This window comes from Tenrec ecaudatus, chromosome 15, assembly GCF_050624435.1.
Source record: "Tenrec ecaudatus isolate mTenEca1 chromosome 15, mTenEca1.hap1, whole genome shotgun sequence".
Classification (NCBI taxonomy): Eukaryota; Metazoa; Chordata; class Mammalia; order Afrosoricida; family Tenrecidae; genus Tenrec; species Tenrec ecaudatus.
Genome location: NC_134544.1, coordinates 96993281 through 97015417, shown reverse-complemented (window position 1 = coordinate 97015417; position 22137 = coordinate 96993281). Strand labels below are relative to the sequence as shown.

Genomic DNA, 22137 nt, shown 5'->3' with positions numbered 1-22137 from the left:
TTGATTATTAACTCAAACTCCAGTTTGGTCTTTGGAAGGAGGAAGAGAAAAAGGAAATACTATGTACATTTCTTGAGAAATGATATTTACCAATCACTGCCAAATTCCTTAAAAAAAAAGAAAGAACGAGAGAGAGAAAAGGAACAATAACAATGGACTTACCATCTCTGGGAAAAGTTATCTTTATGCCTTCAACAACTAATCTTTTGTGGCAAGATTCTATTTATTGTAAATATAATAAATAGCTAGAGGGAATCTGACTACAGAATAAGAACAATCATGAACATTGAACAATCTGTTTGAGCCCATTCCCCAACCTGCTTAACTTTGTGTAAAAGTGCAGATCCCACAATTTGTTGAGCTTCCCCTTGGATATGGGATGTTGTCACAGAATGTCGGAATACCTCATTTATTGCCTAGAATTATTCTGCATTTTCTTTCCTGAGACTCTGCCTCTGTTGAGTCCTTTCCTCAGAAAAATATCCCTTTACACCACATACATATCAGTTTCACTATCCCTGGCCAGGCTAGCATGTCCACCTTCAGGTCACAGATCACATGGAAGAGAAGAACTTTGTTCAAGGAACCAAAAGTCACCATAGATACGTCACCAGACCAAATAAGACAACATTTGGAACCAAGAACTACAAAGACCCTATCTTGTAAAGAATCGTAACCCCACCCTATTTTGTATTCACTGACCATCCCTGTGAAATGTGTTAAACATTCATCATCCTATACATTACATCCTATAAATACCAATTTATTGGTATAGTTGCCTAAAACTGTAAACTTGGTCCACTGTCTTCTTCGGGAGCTTACCTTGGGGAATCTTCCTGCTCAGTCCTTGCTCGCTCCAAGGAAAGCAGACCCCTGTCACTGTCATGCAGCTCCTGTCTTTGTTTCTCAGCAAGAGTCATGTTGGTACCATGTCACACATTTCTTTTTTTAAAAAATTGTTTTATCAGGGGCTCCTACAACTCTTATCACAATCCATATATACATCAGTTGTGTAAAGTACATTTGTACAGTCATTGTCCTCATCATTCTCACAACACTTGCTCTCCTCCTAAGCCCCTGACATCAGCTCCTCATTTTTCCCCTCCCTACCCACCACCTTCCCTCATGAACCCTTGATAATTTATAAATTATTATTTTGTCATATCTTTCCCTGTCTGACTTCTCCCTTCACCCACTTTTCTGTCGTCCATCCCCCAGGGAGGATGTCACATGTAGATCCTTGTACTCAGCTCCCCCTTTCCTGCATGCTTTTCACACATTTCTTTTTCCTGAGTGCTTTTCAACATAAAATTATAATTTATCTTCTAGAGTCGCTATGAGTCAGAATCAGCTGTATGGCAGTGAACTTCACGTTGGTTTTATCCCAAAGAAGATGATGGGGTCATCCTTTCGCTTTTCAGTGTCTGAGAAGGCTAGGAACATCTGTACTTTATTCCATGGGCTTCTAATATGCAAAGTACCTCATCCATTTCCAGGTGAAATTTCAAGCATAGTGAAAAATGTTACATCACGAGCAGAGTTCTGTAGGATCCACTGACCTTGTCCATAAGTCATGAATTTCCTGTGGAAAGTCTTCTGCCTAGTGGTCACTTCTCACTAGTCGTGTCAAGATTCCAAAAATAGGTTGCCATAGGATTCCATTACTTGTCATCAGTGATTATTTTCCCTTTTCCCGGTTGTCCAAGATTTGGACCCAGGAGTGATGAATCCCTCACAGATCCTCTCCCTAAGCTTCACGGTGCCTGATGACTCCATGTTGCCAGAGCTGGAACTCCCAAAACCTGCAGAAGAGGTTTTAGTAGTTTGTGAGCGATATATTCTAGTAGAAGAAACCCCACCCATCCATAAGGAAGTGATGCTCAAGCTCCAGAATGCCCACCAAGCAGTTCTCGCTGCAGCTGAGCACAATGACCCCGAGGCCACAGCGGTCCATTGCTGTGTGAGAGCAACAGTGAGAGGACTCAGTGCCGTCACAAACACAATGTCCCTGACATAATGACAGTGATCTATAGGGATCACATGGTTTTAGAAAACACAGGGATAAGACTTCTGGAGCCAGAGCAATGGGGAGGCACAGGACCATCTTGCCAACCTCTAAGGTTTCCGTTCCCTCCAAAATATTTGCTCCAATAATGACCTCTTCCTTAATATTTATAAAAAACCCCAAAAATATTGTAATTTTCATTAATTTGTAGATTTTATTCATACACTAAATCGCATGTGTGCAAGTATACCTTTTTTATGTATAAATGCTGTTTGCCTCATTGGTAGCTATGGCATGTATTTAAGGATTTTATATCCTGGATTGGTGTATGGGACTGAATGAACATGAAAGCACCCAATTCATAGAAACCCTATAAGACCCTGTGGATTGCCAAGATTGTAATAGTTTAAGCTGCAAAGAACTATGCCTGATTTCTCTACAACAGTAGAAAACTGGATAATTTTAATTGCCCTTTCATGGGCCCATATTTTTCTATAATTTCCAAGTTCCACAAATTTGAAAGTTCTGTGGGTACATTGATTAAATTACTGACCAAATATCACTTCATGATTTGGAGCAGTGGGACAAAAAGAAAAACAACATATCGTGGATTATAGAGCCCAAGCCAAGTTTTTTTTTCAATGTGGAAGGAAACCGCCAACTTATATGGATAATTTGCAGCACGTGATTAAAAACGTCGTCTACAAAGGGATACTCCAGGAGTTATATAATCATTTATCAATTTGAGGATTAAGAATGTAGGAGTGGAATCTAGCCTGTCAATCAGATCATAGCCAATGAGGCTTCTGTGTGGGCATGGCCTTCTCATGGGAATTCTGGGAAATCCAGTATTTCCTCCTTTGAGGCAGGAAAGACTCTCTCTCACTACTTCACACTTTGGGAGACATAGCAGCTGAGAGGACACATGAACCCATCCTGTGCAGCCCTGGGCACTGGGGAAGTCATTGGGAGACCCCTGCCAGAGCTGAGATGTTTCCAATGACACTGGATGCAAAGACTTGCTACCCACTGGCCTGTGATCTTCTACGTTCGGCATCATTGCATGTGTTTCGTGAGTCTGAAGAGACTTTATAGATTGCTGTTGGACATATAGGCTAATATCAGACTTATGGACTTGATCTGGACTGGGCTGGGCCATTTTCTCAATGTTCAATTGTTCTTGTATATAAATCTACTTCTTATACACACAGAGATGAAAGTGACCTGGACTGAAAAAAAGAAAAGAAAGAAAGTGACCTGGACTAATGTGCAGAGATACACGCAGTCGGAATCTTATGTTGTTCAGACACCCACCAACCCCAGATGCCATGAGATGACAGGCAGTCTGCTGCAGTGACCAGGATCAAATGATTACATTCCAGCCTACATGGGAGAAAATACTCAATTCAGTGATCTCCAACTGGCAACTGGGAGACTGTCCTGTGCTTGAATCTCTGGATATTGACTAAACCTCTGGGTTGTTTTTGTAACCTTGCCATTACTTATCGATTCAGCAGAATCTTCTCAAAAGAAGCCATTTGAGTACCACTCTTTAATTGTATTTCAACCTTAAAAAATTAGAATATATTAGAGATTATACTGTGGTTACAAGTAAGAAGGAAAATACATGAGGTCAACTCTTAGTCTGGAACTTTTTGCAAACACTGATATGAGGGATAGACATGAAGGAGAAATCTAAATGGGAAATAAGCTTTAAAATGGCACTTTCAGAGATAGTGTCACTGCTTGCATTGTCAAAACTATGAATAATTTTCCAAACTGGATCAATCTGTGAGCTTGGTTAATTAATTCAAGGTGAGTTCTCTGAGCAGTTATTCAGTGGCCATGCACAGACCACAACTCGAGAGACTGAGCAGGAATATTCAGACTTAACAAGCACCCATTTCACCTGGGGTAAGGCCACTTCAGTGGCCATGACAAGCCCTAAATGTGGAGGTAACATTCCACCCTTGGTCTGTGAAAGCCAGCACATCTTCAGGCAGTGCTGTAACTCCTCTGAAAAAGCAGAGTTGTGGTCAAAGACGCTATTGCTCTGTGTTCTCCTGTGCCTGGTGACAGTTCCCCAAGGTGAGGGTCTCAGATAGCAAAGCTGGTTTATGGGGCCTGTGGTGAGTGCATGTGACTGACAGGAACTTATTCTCTTTATTTCTAGGTGTACTGTCCCAGGTGCTGCTTCAGGAGTCTTTTCTAGGTCTGGTCAAGCACAGCCTATTGTTCTCCCTCACCTGTATGGTCTCTGGTTACTCCATCACCAGTAGCTACTGCTGGAGCTGGCCCTTGGGGAAGAGTCTGCAGTGGTAGGGCCCCATATGCTATGGTGGTGATACATAGTATCACTCATCTTTCTGAAGTCCACTCTCTAATCACCAAAGACAATTACAAGAACCAGTTCTCCCTTTTGCTGAGTTCCCTGACTGTACATAACACAGCCCTGTGTTATTGTGCAAGGTACACATCCATTGTGGGGACTCAATGTGAGCCCAGACACAAACTTCCCCTGAAAGGGAGGCAAAGAGCAGCAGGAGGCACTAAAGACCCAAAACATCACAGGTCCCCACCCTAGACAGGCACTGAAGAGCGGGTCAGGAGGATTTCCTGTTGGAGTCTGCATGTTCTCTAACTGGCTCTCAGCATCTCCAGGGACAGTTTTCACTATTCATTTCTTCCCTACATTTTCTAATCATCACTGCTAACTTGAAAGGAGGAACTAGTAAACTCTGTTTGCAGTAGAAATATTAACATGACTCTGACCCTTAATTATCTTTCTATATGACCCATTTTATTTTTATTTTTGACAAGCAGATTATCTTTCTCATTCTCATCCTACGTGTCACGTAAAAACGTCTAACAATGAATGGAAACACAGGCAGGTAAACACTCATGAGTGCAATGCACTGTTTAAAATTACTTGAGCTTAAAGGGTGACATTGATCTAAAGTGTTTATATTCCAGACCTGTTGTGAAGGCATTGTTTATTTGTTTTTGCCATTATTTTTGGACTTGTATGTAAGAATAGATGTTTTTCTTTTCTTAAAAATCATTTTGTTGGGGGCTTGTACAACCCTTATCACAATCTGAACATCCATCTATTGTGTCAAGCACATTTTTATATTTGTTGCCATCATCATTTTCAAAATCTTTTCTTTCTACTTGAGGCCGTGGTATCAGCTTCTCATTTCCCCCTCTCACTCCGCCAACCCCCTCCCTCATGAACCCTTAATAATTTATAAATTATTATTACTTTGACATGTCTTACACTGACTGATGTTTCCCTTTACTCACTTTTCTCTTGTTAGTCCCCTGGGAGGGGGTTATAGGTAGATCATTGTGATTGGTTCCCCGTCTCTTCCTACCTTCACCTTCCCCTCTTAGTATGGCTACTCTCAATATTGATCTGTGGGGTTTATCTGCCCTGGATTATCTGTGTTTCCAGCTCTTACCTGTACCCATGTACTTGCTCTGGTCAAGCCAGATTTGTAAGGTAGAATTGGGGTCATCATATGGCGGAGGGGGGAAGAGAGAAAAATTTTTATGTTTCATTGGTGCTATACTGCACCCTGACTGGCTTGTCTGCTCCCAGCGACCCTTCTGTAAGGGGTTGTCCAGTTGGCTAGAGATGGGCTTTGGGTTTTACTTTGCAGTCCCCCGCAGTCACAATGATATGATTTTTGTTCTTTGATGCCTGATACCTGATCCCTTTGACACCTTGTGATCACACAGGCTGGTGTGCTTCTTCCATGTGGACTTTGTTGCTTCTCATCTAGATGGTCACTTGCTTATCTTCAGGCCTTCAAGATCTCAGATGCTATATCTTTTGATAGCCAGGCAACAACTGCTCTCTTCACCACCTTTGCTTATGCACCTGATTTGTCTTCAGCAATCATGTTGGGAAGGTGAGCATCATGGAATGCCAATTTAATAGAACAAAGTGTTCTTACATTGAGGGAGTACTTGAGTAGAGCTCCAATGTCCATCTGCTACCTTAATACTAAACCTATAAATATACGTACATAGATCTATTTCCCTATCATCATAAATATATTTACATATGTACATGCCTGTATTTAGACATTTATAAATGACCTTTGCCTCCTAGCCCTTTCTTCTATTTCCTTTTACTTTCCTCTTGTCCCACTATCATGCTCAGCCTTCATTTGGGTTTCAGTAATTCTTCTCGGTTACATTGCTTGATCAAGCCCTACACCCTCAATGCCATCGATTTTAGATAACTTCTTGTTCCTTTGTCCCTGGCATTGATAACACCCATTTTCACTCCCTATGTCCCTCCTTATGTCCCTCCCTATGTCCCTCCCCTGGAATCATCGTTCCTGTTGTTTTCTCCTCCAGATTAGATGGTTTTCCTTAAAAAGTATAATTCAGTGCCACTTCACTTATGGGTAATGTTTCTTTAATAAACACTACATACACAAAATTTTGTATCTTATTTCTTCTTACGTGAACTTCTGGTAGTTTTTTTATCTTGCGGCATTGCATTTAATTTGAACTATAAATTTACTAGTAAACATTTGTTATACTCTTTTTAAAATTAAATGTATTAGGACAAATTAACATAAGTACGTTCTTTTTATCTGTTTTTCCCACCCATCAGTCAGTTCTAGTATTGTTATGAAAACAATCCTTAGTTTTTTCTGGTGACTTGAATACTGCTTTGATTCTGGAAGTTATAATATTGTTGAATATTGGAGAATTTTAATGGCTTTCCTTTAGTAAGACAGTCTAGGAAGAACTCATGATGATTTCTCTTCAAAAATTAGCTAATGGAAACTTTATGGGTAGCAATAGAACATTATCCAGTATGCTGCTGGAAGTTGAGCCACAAGTTCAGAATATTTTCAAAATATAACCTGGAAAGTGCTGATTCCTCAAGGTAAAGACATCCTTGGTGACATGGATGGAGAAACAGTTTCAGGACTTTCATTGCTGATGTGATAGGACTAAAGCGAGAAGCTGTAGTATGCATGACAAAATTATGGGCATTCCGTAGGCTTAGAGAAATACCAGAAAGAATGACCCACTCAGGGATCAGTCTCTGGGACATCAAGGTTAGTTGGCACAAAGAAGTCCACAGAGACAATGAGGTAAATTCTACATTATTGAACAGTGATAGAAGTCTTCAGAACTTGTGAGGATTCTTTTAAGGTGCAGCCATTCACCTGTCTCTTCCCCCGAACAAATAAGAGTCGAGGTGACCACAGACTAAATCCAATGGAATAGCGTGGAAACACTAAATCCAATGAAATAATGCGCCATACAGAAATCAGCCTACAAAATCCTGAGGCCAGAAGAAGATGCCATCTGCCTACCATTATCGACCAATCTAAGAGGGGTCATGAGAAATAAATAAATAAGCAAAGGGGTATAGGTTCTACCATCACATTAGTGATGGGTTAAGTAAATGTTTGGTCAATTATAGCAGGCTAATTTTTAAGTTAATCATATTTTATGGCCCACAAATAATGTCATAAATATAAAAATGGCCCTTGGAAGGATAAAACAAAATCAACATTTCCCTACCTTACCTTAGGAGGCCTGGATAAAGTGGTGAAATATGTAGAACACCATTTTAAAAAGACAGGGCTTACTGGTTGGATAGAGACTAGTGGAATCCGTGAGCGATTAGACCTCAGTAACCCTTCAGGCTTGGGACAATACTTATTCCAGTTGTTCAATGTTTCACTGAACTGTAGATAGCATGGTGAGAAAAAAAAACACAAGGGAGCACACACTCAGGATGATTGACCATTTGAAAAAAAATGGCAGCATTTATCCAAGTACAAAATACTCTGCCAGAAGAAGTAGTAAAAACAAAGTAATACAAATTGGAAACCAGGGGGTAAGTGGGAGAAGTGCTATTGTATTATGGGGATTGCAATCCATGACATATAAGAAAATGGGTATGGATTGTTGAGAGGAAAGCAGATTTGCTCTGTTAACATTCATCCAAGTCAAGGTAAAAACTAAATAACATAAGATGCTAAAGAAATTAATGTCTATAAAATAAGACTATGGAATTATGAAGTATGCTTCCAATACACTTGGAATTTTCATAAATCACTAGAATGCTGAATATTGATATCTTGAGTATGCAAAACTTTAAATGGATTGATGTTTTGGGAATCCATAAATCTATGGTTTACTGTTTCTGGAATGAAAAATTGAAGAAAAAATGATCTTGTAGTCATTGTCCAAATCATTTCATCCTGAAATACAACGTTCAAAGTCAGTGAAAGGTTAATATCCATAGACTGCCAAAGAAGACTAATTTAAAGTTTACTGAAGTTTAAGATGAAAAAATGAAAATTTTTAATGAACTGCTGCATTCTAATATTTAATCACATGAAAAATCAGGAGTCACTATAATTTCCATTAGTGATTGAAATACAAAGTTTTAAAAAAGTTGTCACAAAGATTCAAAAGTTTCAAAATGCAACTTTGTTGATTGAATTTTAGGGATTGCATGATAGATAGAATTCTTCATGACAAGTAATTTATTAATCACAAGCCTTACTTTTAAATACTCCACCACATGAATATGCAAATAATCAGAGATCTACTAGATCAAATATGAGTATGTTGTGTTTCCCGAAGGATCATTTAACTAGCATACCCTCCCCGACAGAAACTCTGAGGAGACAGCTCTCACACCATGGACTGGATCTTGAGAATCCTCTTCTTGGTGGTGGCAGCTACCGGGCAAGAAGTCACCGGTCTCAGGGAGGAGGAAGTGGTTGTAGCTACTCTAGATTGATTTTGTCCACCTGTCTTCACTCAACAGGCAGTGACTCTGAGGTCCAGCTGGTCCAATCTGGTGCTGGATTGAAGAAGCGGGGTGCTTCAGTGAAGATCTCCTGCAAAAATTCTGGACACTCACTCACCAGTTACCTTATTGGCTGCGTGAGGCAGACCCCTGGACACAGGTTTGAGTGGATGGGAGAGATCTTCACTAGTAATGATGGAACAAGATACCCACCAAAGTTCCAGGGCAGAGTCACCATGACCAGTGAAACTGTCATAAGCACAGCCTGCATGGAGCTGAATGGTCTGAGTTCTGAGTTCTGAGTATTGTATGAAGGCACTCAGTGAGATAACCCAGTGAGACAGCTGTGCTGGGCTCACAGAAGATAGTCCACCAAGGTACAGGCTGCCAAATTTTTCAGTTGGGTAATCAAGAGGACAAAAAGAAAAAACAAACATGTATTTACTTAAGTTGTTTGAGACAGTTCCCAATGCATGTTCCCCAAAATAAAAATTTAGGGAGGCGGGAGGGGGACAAAGGTCCCTTACAGATTTATTTATTTTCCCATTGGGAAGAAGAGCCTAGGATCCAGTTGGAGCCAGTGAGCTTGGTAGCAAAGCAGATTCTGTATGCAAGGGTTTATTCCAAATAAAATGTATACGCATATGACTGGTTAATCAGTGGATTGCTGCAAACAAGTTCTCTAAGCAATACAGTTGTCTTAGTTTCCTTAGAGAGTCTTTAAAAAGAAAGAAAGAATGAAAAGCACGGTCTGTGTTTTGTACTGTGTGGAAGAAAAGTATTTTGAACCGAAGGCTATTATCGCGTATTTAAGAAACTCAAGGGGACATGAAACTTTGGCTGCTCGATATAAAATGGTGGTTTTTAGATGAATTGAGCATTTTAAGGAAGGTCTTGAAGATCTCAAAGATAGATTCCAAGTAGAGGTCAGATCAGAAGTTTATGGAGAATGGTGGGACTGCTTTTTTATTTTTGTTTGTTTACTTATTGTTGTACAGGTTTTATATTGTGTCATTTCTGGGTGGGCATATGGTTGTCATGGGGCTAAGGATTAATCCTGCCAAGAAAACTGAAAATTGCATTGGTAAGAAAAATGTCAATGATGATTGACTTTACATAACAACACAAAACATGTCAATGCTTTGAGAGTAGTAAAGGTTATCCTAGGAAATTTTATTGTAAAAGACTCTGCCATGTTGGGTGAGTTGAAAACTGTCCAAATACCTATTATTAGGAGACTGGATAAATAAACTCTGATACATACACATAGTGGAATATCATGCATTTCTGAAAAACAGGGATGGATGACATTATGAAACACCACATGATGTGAAGGGACTTGGAAACCATTATGCTGAATGCAATTAGTTGATCACAAAAGGACAAATATAGTATGTGTCCACTAATGTTTGATGGACACCAAGATGAAGGAAGGCTTTTACCCTCAGGCTGTGCAATATTCTGAGCTGGTCTCCCAAGCAACAAGGTAGAGAGCCTGCCAAGTGCTCATGGAACATAAATCACCTGCTTTATATGTACGTGTTAAAAATCTCTCTGACAGAGGATATTTCATCTAAACTGGGGTCAGATTTTCAAGCAGGGGCTAGAAGAACATTCAGTTGCTGCCATACAACATTGTACTAAGGTCACTCAGAATCAGTAGGCACATCTACAATACTGGATTGAGACTATACTTGTGTAGTCTTGGGATCCAATCCCAGTAGCCACAAAGTCAAGGGAACAGAAAACAATATTGGCTAAATGTGTGTTAGAAACATCTGCAACTTAAATGGTCTTGAATAGAAATTATATGACTTTGACTACAAAGGATTATCTTCTGAAGTGACTGCTGGCATTGGAGCCTCTGCTCATTTGGTTAACTTTGCAGTGGTTCTCAACCTGTGGATCATGACCTCTTTGGCGGATCGAACGACCCTTTCACAGGGGTCACTTAAGACCATCGGAAAACACGTTATGATTTACATTATGATTCATAACAGTAGCAAAATTACAGTGATGATGTAGCAACAAAATAATTTTATGGTTGGGGTCAGCAACATCATGAGGAACTGTATTAAAGGTCGTGGCATTAGGAAGGTTGTGAACGAATGCTTTACAGGAGCACATCAAGTAGTGGGAATTTCTTTAAATAAAAAATACTATGGAACAAAAGGTCCTGTTCCAGGCTATTCTGTTCCAGCAGTAGTACATAGCTTTATAACAGCGTGGGGGAAAGACCATGAAAAAGATGCATTAAAAATCAGAGTAACGCAGTTTTCATCAGTGCCTGTATTTGCGGTCGGCGATAGCTATGACATTTTTAATGCATGTCAGAAAATATGGGGTGACGATTTCAGACATGTAATAATTTCAAGAAGTACAGATGTGCCACTAAAAATCAGACCTGACTCTGGAAATCCTTTGACATTGTATTGAAGGTTTGGGATATTTAATTTCGTTCCATGTTATAGAGAATTCAAAGTGTTACAAGTTACTGCCACCTTACCTAAGAGTTATTTAAGAGAATGGAATAGATATTAATACCTTATAAGCAAATTGTATAAGGGGTGAAAGGAAAAAAGGGGAGTATTGAAAATATTTCCTTTGTTTCTGGTGGAACTTTGCTACAGAAGTTAACAAGAAATCTCTTAAAATATTCCTTCAAGTGTAGTTATGTGGCAGCTTATGTATTTAAATCTATAGTTCTATTGGATCAAACATAATTGTACAATTACTGCTATTATCAACTTCGATACCTTCATATCAGCTCCTCCTATCCACTCCCGCCCCAACCCTGGAACCACCCCCCCTGCAGAACCCTCAATATCTATCTATCTATCTATCTATCTATCTATCTATCTATCTATCTATCTATCTATTTTTTGCTGTAACTTCCACCACCCCTTGCATCCTATCACCTGAAATTCTGATGTTTGTTCCCTTTGAGTGGTCTCATACAGTCACCATTGCTGTTAGTTTCTCCCTCCCCCAACTCCACACTTCCCCAGAAAAGACCTGCATGGGACTTCAATGAACCAGAAGGTAGGGAGAGGCTCCGAATTTATCGCCAGGTTCTCAAGGCTGGTTTCTGAGTGGCAGCAAAAAAGCCGCCTAATTTGGCCAAGGTAGGTAATGTAAGGCAAGGGCCCCAGGAAATTCCAGCTGCATTCTTAGAACGCATCATGGAAGCTTTTAGGCTGTATACCCCCATAAATCTGACATCAGAGGAAAGTAGGGCTGTAGTAATAATGGCTTTTATTAATCAAGGTGCATCAGATGTCAAAAGAAAGTATAAAGGCTGGGAGAAAAACTTTGAAGGATTTGTTGGAAAGAAAGACAGTGGATGGAAGATCGATGGATCCAGGCAGGAGAAACTAGGAAGATGACTAGGGAAATTGCCCAAGTATTAGTGGCAGCTACTGCAAGTGAAGAGGGAGAACAAGGGAAGGCATTAATAGAAATGGGAGGCTAGACTAGGAAAAGATCAGTGCAGTTACTGGGAGGAAAGAGAGTACTGGGCCAGAGATTGACCCAAAAAAGAGCTTTTGAAAGGAATGATATGGTGCTGGCATTGCCAGGAGGATGGACACCAGTTTGACAGGTGCCGCAATCTTCATAAGACAGCATGTCCCCTATTTTTATGCGGGGGAAAAAAAGGCAGAACCTAGAATGAGGAACTCGGGGTTCAGAATCCCTCCCTGAGCCTAGGGTACCATGATTGGTGGAGGGGAAAATGGTTGATTTCTTGGTTGACACAGAGGCAAAACACTCGGTCCTCACCCACGACAATGAAAAACTGTCGTCTCGTACCACCTGGGTGCAAGGTGTCACGGAGACCACCTGTTACCGATGGACTTCTACGCACAAAATGGACCTCAGAGTGGGTCAAGTAAGTCACTCGTTCATGCTCATCCCAAAGTGCCCAACGCCCCTGCTAGGAAGAGACATTTTAACCTAGTTAAATGCCCAAATATACTTTAAAACGAACAAGTCTGCTTGACGGATTCAAAAAGACACCTTTTAACTACTCCACACCACCAACCAGGATGAATATCAGTACTCACAGTAAAAAGAAAGATTCATAACTGCTAAAAGAAAAGAAATAAAGAATAAGACTGAGGTGATGCAGCCACTGGAAGCTGTAACACTGCCAAAAGCGGTGGCAGCTGTGCACACACCCGGCCATCAACAAGGAGACTCCATGGAAGCTAAGGGCAATCGTGCTGCAGACAAGGAGGTGCAAAAGGCTGCGGTCCAAGAAAAGGAAGGAGATGGACCTGGAGAACCAGGTGGGCAGGTATGCCTTGTTCCATTTTCTCTTCCAGGAAAGGGGTCCATTCCAATGTGCCTGGCTACACAGCTGAAGAACTGTGGGTCAAACAAGAGCTGTAAGCCCTAATAGAAGAGGGCTTGCCATGGCTAAAGGCCCAGGACAATCTTATCTTCCCCGCTGAGGTGGGACGCGAGATGCTGTACAATTTACATTGTACTACTCATTTAGGGGAAAAAAAGATGCTACAATTGTTGCAAGCTGCCAAACTACAGTTCAAAGGCCAAGGACTGACTGCAGAACAGCTGGTGATCCCATGCCTTGTCTGCCAAGAATTGAAACCAGGTAAAATTATAAATATGCATCAAGGGGCTAGAGAAAGAAGTAAGCAACCTGGGCTACATTGGGGGGTGGATCTCACTGAGATCAAGCCAGGCAAATATGGTTACAAGTACTTGTTAGTCCTCGTTGAGACTTTTTCAGGTTGGGTAGAAGCTTTCCCAACTAAAAGAGAGACAGCCCTGATAATAGCAAAAAAGGTGTTAAAAGAAATAGCTCCAAGATATGGAATGCCTCAAACAATTGAATCTGATAATGGGCCTGCTTTTGTAACTGAGGTCGTTCAAAATTTAGCTCAGGCTCTGGGGACAAATTGAAAACTGCATTGTGCATACAACCCAAAAAGCTCTGGGCAAGTAGAGAGAATGAACAGAACTTTAAAGTAGACTTTGACCAAATCAGCCTACGAGACTGGCGAAAACTAGGTGACTCTCCTGCCGTTTGCTATATTCCGTGTGCGGAATTCCCCCATGCTTGAATTAACACCTTTTAAAATTGTGTATGGTAAACCACCTCCCATTATCCCTAGAGCGTTCAATCCACCCTATGCAGGCCTCCTGAGATATTAGGGGCTATACAAGCCTTGCAGGCGATACAGGCCAATGTTTGACCCACCATTCAGGCTGTTTACCAAAATGCATTGAGCAGGCAAATGCATCTGCAAGTCAACATCACCATTTGCCTGGAGATTGGGTCTGGGTTCGAAGGTTCCATAGCAAAAATCTAGAAATCAAATGGAAGGGGCCTTATCAGGTTGTTTTAACCTCTCCTACAGCCTTAAAGGTGGAGGACAGGATAGCTGCCTGGTTTCACAAAAGCCATACCCGCCTAGTGGAGCCTCCGGAAAAGGTGTGGACGGTAACTCAGCATCCCACCAACCCCCTTTGGGTGTGCCTCAGTAGACCATCATGATCCTGTGGCTGGCAGCCCTCTGGGTGTTCCTCTCTGCGATTATCAAGGTAAACTGCGATTATAACCAACATGAACCTTGGATTCACACCTGGACTCTAAAAAATTTAGTCACCGGAGACATTCTGGCAACAGTAAGTAAGACACATCCAATATTTGCAATGCAGTATCCTGAAATATTTTTCAGCCTTGAACAGCTCTGGCAAGAAAGAAGGATTGGTCCCAGCCCCCGAGTGGCATGGCATGTCGGGTATAGCACACCTTTAAATAATAAACTGGTCATGAGGAAACAGGGGTTTCATGTGTGCCCTACGACCTGGCCTGAGGGCACTGACAGAGGAAAGTTGTGGGGACGTAGCCTGCAGCAGTTGTGGGGACGTAGCCAGGAAAGCATGATGGCCCTATTGTTCTGAATGGGCTTGTGTAACCACCAATGATGGTGACTGGAAATGGAGTTCTAAAGAAGACTCTGTGTCAATGAAATTTGTGTCAAGTAATAGTGCTGATGCCAATAATACCATAAAAATCACCATCCAGAGCCGGCATCATCACTGGGAGACCTTGATCCGAGGAATAACGTGGGCCTTCTGAAATAATAGCCACCCCAGTCCTAAAAGTCCTACATACTGTAACATCAACGGCTGGTCCAGAACACACGCAGAACAGGGTTCATCTCAGTTCTCCTTTGTTTGATTTAATAGTATCAACGTATAATGCTTTAAACAGTACTAACCCAAATGCTACCAAAAGTTGTTGGCTTTGTTATAGTATAGAACCCCCATATTATGATGCCTTAGCTATAAACAGAACTTTGGTTCAGGAGGCCGATGCAAGGTGCGACTGGAATAGCCGTAAGAAAAAAAGTTTCACAATAGAAAATGTTCAAGGAATTGGAGCGTGTGTGGGAAAAACTCCAAAAAAAATATGAGGCCTCATGTATACATATAAATTCTCAGGTCAGCCAAAGCAATAAGTGGATAATTCCTACTAAAGGTAGTTTGTGGATATGTTCAAATTCCTACCCTTCCCCTTGCCTGTATACCAAGTTGTTACACTCCACTAATGCTACAGAATTCTGTGTAAATATAATTCTTTTCCCGTGGGTTATTTACCATTCGTGGGAAGATGGATGCTTACAATGGTCAAACCAGCACTACCAGAAGGTTAAAAGAGAACCTGTCACTGATTTTTTTAAAACATTTTATTAGGGACTCATACAACTCTTATCACAATCCATACATATACATACATCAATTATATAAAGCACATCCGCACATTCCCTGCCCCAATCATTCTCAAAGTATTTGCTCTCCACTTAAGCCCTTTGCATCAGGTCCTCTTTTCCTGTCACTGTTTTAACTGTCGCTCTGTTACTTGGAGTTAGCGCTGCTGGAACGGGCACAGAAATAGCTGCTCTAAGCAACCAAAATAATGGACTGACCCATCTCTAGAGTTTAACCAATGAGGATTTAGCCAGACTAGAAGATGCAATAACGCATCTAGAAAAATCTGTAAGCTCTCTTTCTGAGGTAGTCCTACAAAATCGTAGAGGGTTAGATATAATTTTTCTACAGCAAGGAGCAGTGACCACCCCCCACCGATTGACCAGTCAAGAAAACACATGCGAAACTGCTTGCCAACCACCACTGGACAATGCTGGCACCAGAAGTTTTCTCTAATCAATTTAAAGAACAGCAACACTGGACTGCCCCCTGGCCCTGGCCCCATAAAAGCCCAGTGAACAAAGAACTCAGGGCTGATTCCCTTTGGCTGCTGGGTCCCCACTGTGTTGGGCAGTGGAGGGAGGGAAGCCCTAGCTTGAGCTAGCAAATAAACTCCTTTTGCAGCTTTTGCATCTCAACTGGTCACAATTCTTCCATGCGCCAATGGTGAGCTCGCGTTCCCTCCCCCAATCCAACACTAGAGGATGAGAATTATATTACAGTTGAGTCTCAAGTACAGTTTACTCAACAGATAATAGGATAGATACGTGAGGTTTGCTTGAGTGCCTGGGAAAAGATAATTCCATCAGGAGAGAGAAAGCCGATTTGCATGGCTATAAGACAGCGGATTGATGAATCCTATGCTGACTTTGTGTTCCAAAAGTTCTATTTCCAAACATGTAAAGAATGTCCAGGCAGTAAGAGACTTAGTGCATAAGCTATCTTATGATTTCTCCAATAAACACTGTAAAAATACCTTCCACTGGGAACAGGGCACTCTGCTAGATTATCTCAGGATATGCAGGAATGTAGAGACAGAGGAATACAAGGCCGACCTCATGGCAGCTGCACTGGCAAATTATATCAGACCTAGAAAAAAGTGTTTTAGTTGTGGGAAGACAGGTCATCTTCACAGAGAGTGTAGGCAGAGCAGGCTGCGGCCTATGTCAGAGCATGGGCCAGGGCCATCAAGATCGGGTTTAATGGAACCTGAACTCTGCCCCGCTGTAGGAAGGGAACTCATTAGCCAAGCCTTCCCAGCGGGAAAATATTGGAAGGAGCTTGATACAGACCCTGCCAAGCAAAGCGTGGGAGGCAAGGTGTCTGCCTGCCAGAGCAAAGAAGAGAGAAACTGCAGGTATCACCCAGCTTCACAGCAGGAGACCATACCTAACCAATCTTGCAAAAGCCCAGCCTCTGTTCTCCCTGCAGTTGTTTTGACTAGCCAAGAGATGGCTCTCAGAAGCACTCACAACAGTTTGCTGATTCTAGAAGCAGGAACCTCTTATGGAAAAAGTAATACAATTTTTATCAGGAAGTTTTAACCTAAGTACTCAAGAAATTCGAATTGATACTGGAGTTGAAAAAAATTGGGAGGAAAAGCGAAAAGCTGTGATTAAATTAGAAATTATTAAGAGCTGTAATTGGTGTTCACTACCAAAGAACTAATTGTGATTGTTAGCCTAAATAGAACCATTTTATTATTTTTTTTAACAATGTATTGGGTCTCATACAATTCTTTTCACAGTTCATACATATACATACATCAATTGTATAAAGCACATCTGTACAGTCTTTGCCCTAGTCATTTTTTTCTCTTTTCTTCTTTTACATTTTATTAGGGACTCATACAACTCTTACCACAATCCATACATATACATACATCAATTGTATAAAGCACATCCATACATTCCCTGCCCCAATCATTCTCAAGGCATTTGCTCTCCACTTAAGCCCCTTGCATCAGGTCCTCTTTTTTTTTTCTTCCTCCCTCCCCATTCCCCCTCCCTCATATGCCCTTGGTAATTTATACATCGTTGTTTTGTCATATCTTGCCCTATCCGGAGTCTCCCTTCCCCCCTTCTCTGCTGTCCCTCTCCCAGGGAAGAGGTCACATGTGGATCCTTGTAATCAGTTCCCCCTTTCCAACCCACTCACCCTCCACTCTCCCAGCATCGTCCCTCACACCCTTGGTCCTGAAGGTATCATCCACCCTGGATTCCCTGTACCTCCAACCCTCATATGCACCAGTGTACAGCCTCTGTCCTATCCAGCCCTGCAAGGTAGAATTCAGATCATGGTAGTTGGGGGGAGGAAGCATCCAGGATCCGGGGGAAAGCTGTGTTCTTCATCGATACTACCTCACACCCTAATTAACCCATCTCCTCTTCTAAACCCCTCTATGAGGGGATCTCCATTGGTCGACACTTGGGCCTTGGGTCTCCACTCTGCACTTCCCCCTTCATTTAATATGATATATATATACATATATACATATACACACATATACACATACATACACACACTTATATCTTTTTTTTTTTTTGCATGATGTCTTATACCTGGTCCCTTGGGCACCTCGTGATCGCACTGGCCGGTGTGCTTCTTCCATGTGGGCTAATTTGTAGAACCATTTTATATTAAGCAATCATTCTGCACCAGTCCTAAAGTGCAACCTCAGGCCTTATAACATTTTCAAAAAAAGAAAAGGCCGACTAGCCCCTTGTTCTTAAAAGCCAGCAAAAGGCTATCCTGTGCCAGGAAATTGTGCAACCTCAAAGTCTGCTTGCTCAGTTACGCTGCTTAACGGCCAGTTTTGCTTCCATACCAGCCTGCTTAGTCGCGCTGTTCAACCCCAATTTCTGTTTGTGTACCAGCCTGCTTGCACAGTATAGCAATCTAATGAAACCTTATAAAAACCCAAGTCTGTAAGTGAAAGGGACCAGCCAATGTCCGCATTTTGTCTAGGGCTGGCTGGTCCCTGCGCAGGTTTCTTTTGTTATTAAAACTTTTATTTCTTTCAATCTCACATCTCAGTTATTCTTGTCTGGCTCATGTACAACAAATTAAGATGTTTATTAGGAAAGTCCAACCTAAATTCTCAAGGTGTTGCTGGAGTTATTGGTCAAGATTATAAAGAAGAAATAAAGGTAGTTATGAATTCTGATATACCATGGTTTGCAGAGTGAAGACCCAAAGCCCATATGTCAGCCACTGGAGATCCCCTATAGGGGAGGGTAGGAGCCAGTCAAGGTGCGGTGTAGCATCGATGAAAAACACAATTTTCCTCTAGTTCTTAAATGCTTTCTCCCCACCCCCCACATCATGATCTGAATTCTACCTTGCAAGTTTGGCTAGATCAGAGGATGTAGACTGGTACAGACAGGAACTGGAAGCACAGGGAATCCAGGGTGGATGATATCGTTAAGACCAGTGGTGTGAGTGGTGATACTGGGAGGGTAGAGGGAGAGTGGTTTGAAAAGAGGGAACTGATTACAAGGATCTACATGTGACCTCCTCCCTGGGGGACAGACAATGGGAAAGTAGGTGAAGGGAGACATCAGGTAGTGCAAGATATGACAAAATAATAATTTATAAGTCATCAAGGGCTCATGAGGGAGGGGATTAAGTGGAGAGCAAATGTATTAAGAATGATGAAGGCAATGAATGTAAAGATGTGCTTTACACAATTGATGTATATATGAATTGTGATAGGAGTTGTATGAGCCCCTAATAAAACAATTTTTAAATATTTCAAAACTATAAATTATAAAAATCTAGGATCAAAATATAATGGAGAGCCAAAAACTTAAAAAAAAGGGAAGATCGCTTAAGCTAATTTTTGCTTCCTTGCATTTCTAGAGTTAAAAGTTATGGTTGGCAGGAAAGAGTGCTTGAGAAATCTGACCATGGTTTAAATCAAGGGGTCTTCTGGAATGCTCTTGTGGTGAAACAATAGCGCCACTACATGGAATTAGAAATTGAAGCAAAAAGGCTTTTAAACTTTGGATGGGGGGTAATTTCTTTTTTTTTTTTGCATGTGGGGTGCAGTGGGCTGAACCCCAAAGATTCACTTTGAAGGTCTGAAACAGAGGCAGGCATACAAGCCTTCGCTCAACTGCAAATCACCACCCCATACACCCATGTACACACACACTTCCTGCCCCATGGGGCGCCCCCCAGAGCCACATGTCCCCCACTGACTCATATACACGCTGTCCTGCTCCACGCACAGCTGATACCCGGGGATCATTTCTTTAGTGCAGTCAGGTGGGCCTAAAACTGTCCCATTAACTTCCCCTAAAGCCAGCGTGGAGGGAATGAGTGAAGTTAAGTAAGAGAGATGATTGCAAGATGGTAAAATCATACAGTGTGAGAAGCCTGAAGAGCAAAAGGCTTAATTAAGCCTGTAACCTTACCGGTAAACTTGGAGGAAAAAAAAGTCTGATTAGTAAGTTACTTCAGGAACAGCTGAATAAATTTATTGAGAATTTTTTTAGTCTTTGAAAGTATGGTAATTAGTCAGTTCTCTTAATTCTCTGAGGGCTGGGAGCCAGTATTTACATAACAACGAAGGCTGTCTAACTAGTTGTTTCACTGGTTCAAGACCAAGCAAGGTAACTGAGATTGCCAGCAATACTTTAAAAGCTGCATTGTTAAAACAGAAGGAGGAGAAGAGGAATCCTATGTGCAACAAATTTCATTTGGTCAATTTAATAAAAAAAGTTCTCCTTACTAAAAGCTTGAAACAAAGGTAGGGCAGAGAAACACATTTTCACTTCTACAGAGAAAACTGATCCTAAGAAATCCCAGGATGAAGGAAACCACGTTTGGGAACCGGGTCCATCTCTCACTGGGAGAAAGGGCAGTGCATTTATGTTTCTGTAGAATAAAGCTGATGGGCTTCCCTCAGAAGGACACAGCCACGTTGGGAGAAAGATGGACATGAAGGACACGAAGGAACCCCAAAAGCTTAATCATAATTCTTTCTCCAGGTCACTGACACCCTGAAGAGAAGGGCTATTTGTTTATATTTTCACAGGCCAAGGAGATCGGTGGATTTCTCTTCAGTCAGCAAGGCCCAGAAGAAAGCAGGGAATCTGGTGTGTGACCTCCCTGTCCTGTTACTGAAGTTATCCAAAATGTCAAGAAGACTTGGCAGATTCCTGAGAATGGCGATTGCTGACTGTTGAGACATTTTTTTCCATTGTTGATGCTGTCTAAGAGAAACTCTGAGACTCTCATCAAAGAGGAACATTATATACAATAGTGACTGGACTATTACTCCAGACTGTTGTTTTGCTGAAAGATCAAGATTTTGGACTTGTGAATTAATGTTATAATGTGATTGGAATGTAACTGATTTCTGTGTAACTCCCTACCTATATAATGTAACATTGCGTGACAAGGATTTGATTAAGAAACATTAGCAAGGGTTTAAGGGAAACATTTCATTAGATGTTGATCAGCTTAAAGAGGATATTTTCTATACATTCAAAGACAGACTTGAGGCATCTCCTGACTCTGATGTGATTAAGCAGTTGGTGAGGGCATGGAAGGGTTGGATCCTCCATCTTGGGCTCAAAGTATCTCACATAGCTTAAGTTCCAGTCTGACTGTATTATTTACTCATCATATATTTTATGCTTGCAGTTTCGTGCTGCTTCTATAGGAAGCTAAGAGATATGAAGAGAGACCATGTTGCTCCCGTGACGCTATTAAATCTCAAACATAATGCAGACAGGGGAAATGTGGGATACTAGCACTGTAGGGAAATAAAACTGGGACTGTTAGGTTTCTCTCTCTGGGACTAGATCCCAACCTCAGTCCTTGGCTCCGCGCGAGAAAGATTTCACGCTGAAGCCGGGCTCGTGATCCAAGTGAATTTAATGAAAGTTCAAAGAAGCATCAGGTTTTACACGGCACCCATTAGGATTCCTTTGACCATGCGGCCTGGCAGAGACTGCCCCAAGTCACGCAAGAATCTCTCTCCTCCCACGAAGACCAGACCAAAATGCCCCTCTCCCTTCTGGTCCCTGCCTTTTCAAGGGTTCCCAGGGGAGGTGTGGTGAAAGATCCCAGGTTGATCCCATTGGCAGAATTGCAGTCACCTGGCCCAGGTGCGATGCTCCAGGTGTAACGCCCATGTGGGCCCATCGGCGGGAAAATCCAGCTTTTGTCCTTTGCTGGCTCTCTTGGGCATGCGTAAATGGACTTCCCAATTCCCTAGGCTAAGCTACCTAACAGGAATTACTCCCTGACTGGTGTGGAGGGAATCTGGAAGACTAGTATTCCATGGCTGGAAGACCACCACTCGGGTAGTTGGAGATATGGTCCAGGTATACGTTCCTGCGGTTGTCTATCATTTCCATAGTTTCTCCCTTAAAGCTGTGCTGTCTTAAAGTGAGCACATGGTTGATTCATTCTCCCTATAGAAGCAGACATTCCTGTTTGCTCGTTTTCTTCCCGCCATGATATCCAGCCTCTATCATACCTTCCTCCAACAGCAGATGGGCATTAGGGGACATTACCCCCAGTGCCTGGATTCAAAATGTTAGGTGTAAGCCTGAATTTTTGGCTGCATCAATTGGAC

General features: G+C 41.7%; 1 pseudogene; it reads left to right on the top strand.

Moving 5' to 3' along the window:
- Positions 1-1774: 1774 nt before the first annotated feature.
- LOC142427620 (nicotinamide phosphoribosyltransferase pseudogene) lies at positions 1775-11527 on the top strand (annotated as a pseudogene).
- The last annotated feature ends 10610 nt before the right edge of the window (positions 11528-22137 follow it).